The sequence below is a fragment of the Bombyx mori genome, chromosome 8 (genome assembly GCF_030269925.1).
Source record: "Bombyx mori chromosome 8, ASM3026992v2".
In the NCBI taxonomy this organism is placed as follows: domain Eukaryota; kingdom Metazoa; phylum Arthropoda; class Insecta; order Lepidoptera; family Bombycidae; genus Bombyx; species Bombyx mori.
The window spans coordinates 6,426,127-6,433,747 of NC_085114.1; the positions used below are offsets into that span (position 1 = coordinate 6,426,127).

Below are 7,621 nucleotides of genomic sequence, written 5' to 3' on the forward strand. Positions count from 1 at the left end.
TCTAGTTCAAACGGTTACTACGTGATCTTTAAATATACTCGTGGTCTTATTAAAACCGCAGATAAGTTAATTCGATTTCATTTGTGTGGAGATGATAATCAACCATGTAAAAGTGAATTTTCACTCATCTCGCATGTTAGTTTTCCAGACAGACCTCCACAATTGTACTAGTGATTGTTTGCAATGGAATTCACCATTTCTAATTTTTAATGTACTATGGTAGTTTGCTTCAAATATTTAAGACTCAAGAATGAACCATAGTTGGGTGTCAACGTTTACACACAATGTTTAATTTATTGTGCGCTTTCCTTCTTTAATCTTCTTAATCATAGATTATACACTTAATATATTTGAGATAGATGCGCAACTCTCATTTTTATTTTTGCTTTAGTTAGAGCCCGGGACAGCAGGCGTCGCTGCTGTCGATTATTAGTCTCCCTACCCCCCACCAGGTGGCTTTTTTAGTAATTTTAATATTTTTTATAATTAACTCTCTTTATGAAAAAATCTTATCGTTTAGAATCGCTGAAATTCCCGGTAGTACTCATGAAATATTAAAGAACGTTTGATTGTGTTCAGCATTCTAATCGATAAGACCTTTTCATACAGAGAGAAAACAGTTTTTTTAAATAAAAAGCTGTAATTCTCTGTAAGCTATTTAATTTCCCTATATTACAAACAATTTACTGTTAAAAGATAGTATGAACGTAAATTGTATAAAATTTCGAATAACAATAACTCCTCTAGAATAATCCTACTAGCGTACACATTAAATCAAAAGTTATCTAAAAGTTAATTAAGTCTAGATAATCAAATCATTCAATGTCACTTAAGTCATTTGTGCGAAATATAAACATGTCAGCTTTCCATTACAAACATAGTAGACAATTTGAATTAAATTTAATAAATTTGTTTCTTAACTATAGCAGTTCTTGCTTAAAGTTGATCGTGACAGATCATGACCTTGTATGAAAATATTACATCTATAAACACTACCTATGCTTCGTCATACAATAATTGTCATTTATACTAGCATTGTAGAGATAATACACACACTAAAGTGAATACTAAATTATTCTTAGCATTCTTATAAACATTTAGAAATTTAAGAAACGATTAACCCACAATCATGTTCATAACATGTGACATTTTGTTCTGCACAAACGTTTTATTACATGATTTGAAAAACAAAAAATGTTTAAAAAATGTAATGATGATTTAAAGTACTCTTAAATATTGATAGTTTGTACTTAATGACGCTTATAGTAATCTTAGACATGATTACATTAGTTATACTTTTATTCCCTATCTAAATTATTTCTATTCTGACGTTTCTGATGCTTTAGCTTTGGTAATACTAGATGAAACAAACAGCAGATTGAAAGAAAATCATCTTAAAGTTAATTACATTCATTACAAACCATTAGTTTACATTTTGTTACAAAAGAAACTGGTGTTCGTTACATGCAAATGAATTATAAACATACACATGCAAACATAAAATGTAAATTTATCTTTTAATCCAAATTAAATGTACACTAATATTACATCTAAATAATAGAAAGGGTTTCGAAAATTTTTATTGCACTCAACAGCAGACGAGCACGCAACCCGGCCCATGATAAGTGGTCACCAGTGCTTATAAACTTCAGCAGTGCCATAGGGGTTGCTGTCTATCACTTAAGTTTTAATAAATTATTAATATACTCAGTCACAAGCATATTGATTTCACATAATGAAAATGTAAGAAACATAATCATGTTTGGGCATTTTCATTTATATCTGCTCATACAGAAAACACAACTTAGCAAATATATTCCACAGTTAATCTAAATAATTGCAAATAATGCTTTTAAAGACCGTTGACTTTTGATCATTAATTAAAATCATCTTCTCGTAGAATTTACAAAAGGTTATTTACAAAAATTTATATCAGTATTTTCATATATTACTAACTTACTAATTACAACTATTCAAACGTAATACTATAACTATAAGAACTAAACAACCTATTTTAAAACAAAATTGGCATCAATTTAGTTCTTATGAACTATTTCAATTATTAATTTATCAATTATAAACATATTTAAAAAAAATTAAGATCCCTTGAGAGTTCACGTTCCTTGCTGAATCATTTTCTCTTCTGAAACGGAGAAACAAAGTATCTTAAGTATGTAACAAATATTGAAAAAATACGACCATGAAAAATTTAGTGTTAATGTAATCTTACTTACAAATTAATATATTACATAACACGTTCTGGTTCAAATATAGTGCATCAATCTTTTCATGTTTCAGACATTTTAGTGCTCCTTATAATTTTTCCATAAAATTTTGTCATTATCAAACCTTTGTCTACAAAAATAAAAACATTATTTTATATTGGGTAGAAGGATGAACGTAGTCACAGGCCACTTGGTGTAACTTAGTTATCAAACACCAGGAAACAAAACGTGAATGCCATCATCTAACTTTGGATGTGAGATCAATTGTGCTGTATTTTATTTAAACAGGAAAGCATGACTGATTGATCATTCCAAAAAACTAGTTCGGGCCCACTTGACAATAAGCATATAATACGCTGAGTTGCAAAACATAAATACTTCCACCCACTCGAGACAATTTTATTATCTGAGGTGTGTGTGTGATAGTACGAGACTTAATACCGACTGTTTTGATCAAAACTTAACATATATGATAGCTAGGCAGCAGAAATAGGAAGGACCATTAGTTGGTGCTAATTCATTTAATTATATTATGAATAATAATTCTGTTAGCAAATAATATACCGGGAAAATAGTGTAAACTCACCGTTATCAAGGCATCCGAAATAGCATTTCATTTTCGATCTTCGAGGCATGCTGATTTTTAATAATAAACATTCTGTAAGAAATGAAAATAGTTACACAGGCTTACGAAACGCTAACGAAGAAAAAAGTATTGGAGCCAAGTTATGTCTAAAGAGAATTCAAAACGGAGTTTCTCAATGTCTAATCGTCTAATATTCTCATAAAGCTAAAAGTTGCTCAAATTAATACTACAACGTAAAATAACTCACACCAAGACCAAAAAAAAACGATTTAAAAAATTAAATCGTTACGACATTTTGAAAACTTTTTTTTTTTTTTGAGATTGTTTTACGGCCCTGGAATTTTGAAAACTTCAAAGCAGTGTTTCCACTTACGTTTTTTTTAACACATGTTACCCTAGTTTCTTTTGAATTTACCCTAAAATTTCCTAGACAACTTTCATAAATCCTTTATATAGAAAGCGTAAATAAAATACAGAAAATAAACCACAGCATATTATTTAATGTAGGTATATATAATATAAACGCCCCCAGAAGATCATAGATCTATAGGATTAGAATTTTCAAGGAAGTCGACGCATTGCTTTTATATTCTTTTGCTGCACAACCTAACACTGTTCGGTTCTAAAATTGAGCAATTGTTTGCTGGCAAAGTTGGGAACTTTCTATGAAGCAAGCCGTTCAGGGTTTCATTAGAAAGCCTGTTTCTTTTGTCAGTTTTTAAATTTGAGAACACTGAATAATCTTTCCACCTCAGTCTTTGAAGAAGGAACTGCTAGCAAAAGTGAAATGACAATTACAAGGTTTTCGTAAATGAAATTACCATGATAATCTTTCATGGTACATGAAGTACCTGTATATTACAATACAAGTAAGTTCTGGTGACATCAACGAAAATAGGTAAATAAAAATTTGGCGGATTATACTTATTGGGATTCTGGGGAATCCCTAAGAAAAAGCAGTGGCTTAATCTATGATTTACTTTACTAGAGGGTTACTGTTGAATCAAACCTTTATAGTTTTTATACACAACTCTGTTTTATTCTTTTACTTGTCAACTCGACTTAATGTCATTCTCTCTCCATAAAATAAAATGTTCATTGTTTTACTTTAATTATCGTTTATTTTAAAATTCACAACAGTTACTAGTATAGGCTTTGCTTTTTACCCCGAAATATCCTAAATCCTGGTATTTTTTAAATTGTCTTTATCATCCAAAATATCAGCTATTTTTCCCTAAAAAAGGGAGAATCCCCTAAAAGTGGAAGCACTGCTTCAAAGTACGCTAACATTTTTTATTGAGTCAGAACTCGTATCTGCCATCTAGTGAGTTTATTAGTTCATTAAGGCCAAAACGTTTCAAAAATGACCTCGCCGGTTCCTAAAGATGGCGCTAGTTGAATGTTCTTTTCCTTTGTATGGGAGTTGCACCCCCCTGTTCTTAATCATAATCTTTGACATTTTTACAATTAAAATACGTTGTAAGTTCAATTTTTACATGTTTCAGTTTTGGCAGGCTTCTGTCTCTCAACCACAGACTATATATAACACTATGTGTAGTGAAAGCTGCCAGTAGCGGTAGATACACCTACAATACATCATAATTTTATGACTGAGTTCTATAATATATTCTATATTTATTTAGGAAACAAGCAGTTCAAAAATCTATATTATATATGTTATACATACGTACAACCAAAACAAGTTTCCACCATTAACAAAGTGAAACATACTAGTAAATATTAATTCAAAGAACTAATAGAGCATTATTGATTTTTTTTTAAATTAATTTATTCATACAGTGGCCAGATCTGACAAAACATTTGCTTTAAAATGAAGTTTTAATAATGTATAATAGTTTACGATAGACATCGCTTAGACGAAGCTCCCTGATATTGCCGAGGTGTATCGTTAATCCACATCCACCACATTAGAATCAGCGACAGCTAAAATCAGAATATTTGAAACAACTTCAAGAAATAATATCTTCTGGGAACCTATGCTTTTTTTTGGTGAGGAAGAAGTCGCCGGACTTCCACCCTCCTCTAGGGATGGCGCGCGGGGCATGTCGGAGTCGAACCGACTAAAAACCTCCTGTCGCTCAACAACCCACATCCGAACCTCGCATGAGACAGAACTCATGAAAAGGCAAAGGGGGAAAGTGAAGCGTTTAGCGCGGAGCACATCTCTCCGATCACCCTCCCTCTCGGGACACTGGACCGGCGGTTGTCGACGCCACGATCACCAGCCCTCTCGGTCGGCAGGCTAGCCGAAGTCCGCCTAGATGGCGCCAGACCAGAACCAGCGTGGGTCAAGGATCGCCAGCCTTCCATCACCCGGATGCTCTTGCGTAAGACGCGTGCAGAGCAGCTTACACGTTGTCTTCTTAGGCTCCCCTCGCCGGTCCCTAGACCGACATATGAGAGGGACTCGAAGGGCCAGGGCTTGGGCAAGATCCGCCTCCATGGCCCCTGCTCGACGACGGGCTTGTGCGTCTCTCACGTGCCCCGCTACCACCTTCTGCGTGATGGTGCACTCGCAGAAGTCGAGCATCACCTTCCACGACTCCTTGCCGGGAACCTATGCTAATATATATTTTTAAATCAAAATAGTATATTGCGCCCATCAAACATGTATGTATTTAAAAAATTTAAACTATCTTTTAACGCTATCGCCGACCTGCGTGATGAAATCCATGAATCATGTGGATACATTAATATTATGGACACGGGTCACCGGCCACCAGGGTATTCACCTATGACATCGTATCGAACATTCATCAACTGTCAACATTGTATGGTCTGAAATAATGGGCTTTTAAATGTCCATGTTTTGAGAAAACTGAATACTTTGACATATTGAATATTTTTTAATTGAAAATGACGCTTTTTTAGGTCTGCACTGTATGGACACTAAATTTCCGAGGTGGTCAAACCGTCAATATTCTTAAAGAATAAACAATTGTTTAAAAAAATTTAAAAAGAGCGCGGCGCAAATAGACTTCATGGATGTACCTACCCGCACAGACTCATAATAAAACCCTCATACTAATACACGTCGTGTTTAGCCATTAATAAGAATAAAATAATGTTGTATAAAATACCAGTTTAATCGTGTATTATAATATACTTTAATAGAAATGACAATACACCCAATCAATTAATTATTCCCTTTGTGTTTTTCCAACGATATTTGTTTGTTGACTGCAATGTTCAGTTAAATAACAACAGCTATTGGCATGACAGAAGTTTCGCTTTTATTGCCTACTGTAGTTTTAAAGATGGGACAACCGTTATATGAGTCGTCTATTATCAAAGCCGGCAATCTGACTTTTGAATAATATTGGTAAATCAGAAAAACGAATTATTGACTTTGTATTCCATTGGCAGTCACAAAACTCTTCGGAACGACATCTTAGATAAATAACAGGTTAACTATTAACCTTTATTTAATGCAGGTTTTGAACCGTATTCTTTGAAGGAGACGATTATATTCAAATCAATCTGTATTGACATATCAATAACATTTTTTTGTCCAAATGCACAGATTGCCACCTTTGATAATAGACGACTCATATGATGTAATTGAGTCTTCGCCTCATGACTTCAAATGAGCTAGCTTTAATATCAATCATAATGATGAATTGAAGAATATTAATGAAATTGTCCTTGGAGTTTATCACCGTGGTCGAATCCGAAATCTTAACTTAAAGTTGATGCAAAATACTTTTTAAAAAGATTTCTGCGCTAAGACACAAAAAGCTTCGTATATGTTTTATCTATTGCAAATATTTCGTTCATTTTGTTTGAAATTCATTAATATAATTTTTTTATGCAGCTAACATACTATGGTAAAATTTACTCAATACAAGGCTTTCTAAGTTACGTTTTAAATTAGGTTGATACACAAAAACGGAGCTTAAAGCGATGAAAATTATTAAGTTGTTTCTTTACTGAATGAACAAAGTACAAATAAGGTTTTACTCAATTTATTGGAGATATTTGAATTATCATCACTGGACTACATATAAATCGTGTTTCGGCAAATGGGTTTCATTTCCTTATTAATTTTCCTTAATAGATTGAGTAAATCAAAATACGCTTGCGTTTTCCATAAAGACTGTAATAATTGGAATAAGTAAAAACAGTAACAGACAAGTGACACTATGACATTAATCATACATAAAAAATATAAAATTATTTATTGAGGTTTAAGGTCTATTGCGCGAACAAATCGTGTAATTAATTCATCCCCAGTACAAAAAACAACTATTCTCGCTAAATTGCAAATTTTTACACGTGCATTTTTTTTTAATTCCTAATAAAACAAAAATAGGTTCAGACTTAGAAAATAACAAATTGAAACTCCAAAATGGTATGCGTATAAATATATGTGATGACACAACACTAGATTTAATAACCCATGTTCTGCAATAATAAAAATTATCATTACGTGCCAGTCTCTTACAAAGCCCTCGACTACCAATAAAATTATGTCAAATAATGTACGTGGTACCGAGACAAAAGTGTCTAAAAATTATGTCATTATTACCTGATAGGCCCGTTGAGACGTGAGCTAGAACTCTCAATAACTTTGGAAGGGTGTGTGCTTATTGCGAATATCTTAACTTCTCGATTGCGTAAAAGTTAACTCAAATTTGCATGAAGTTAGAACAACGCCCCTAACGTAGGGGACACAGTGTACTGTCATTAGATCTGGAAGGCGTAAACACTTCGTTTCAAAAATAGGCCGCACGTTGGTATCGACCAGTGCGGGCATACAGTACACTCTATCATCGTTAAACAAGCAGGT

At 33.1% G+C, this 7,621-nt stretch overlaps 1 long non-coding RNA gene across 2 annotated transcripts; it reads right to left on the reverse strand.

Annotated features, from left to right (window-relative positions):
• Nucleotides 1–643: 643 nt before the first annotated feature.
• Nucleotides 644–4,262, reverse strand: LOC134199244 (uncharacterized). Of its 2 annotated transcripts, XR_009973655.1 has the most exons (4): nucleotides 3,059–4,262; nucleotides 2,812–2,883; nucleotides 2,235–2,355; nucleotides 644–2,143 (listed from the first exon to the last, which is right to left on the reverse strand). It is a non-coding gene; the product is annotated as an uncharacterized LOC134199244 (long non-coding RNA). The 2 variants fall into 2 exon arrangements; XR_009973654.1 differs by lacking the exon at nucleotides 644–2,143 and having other exon boundaries at nucleotides 2,204–2,355; nucleotides 3,059–4,260.
• Between the last annotated feature and the right edge of the window lie 3,359 nt (nucleotides 4,263–7,621).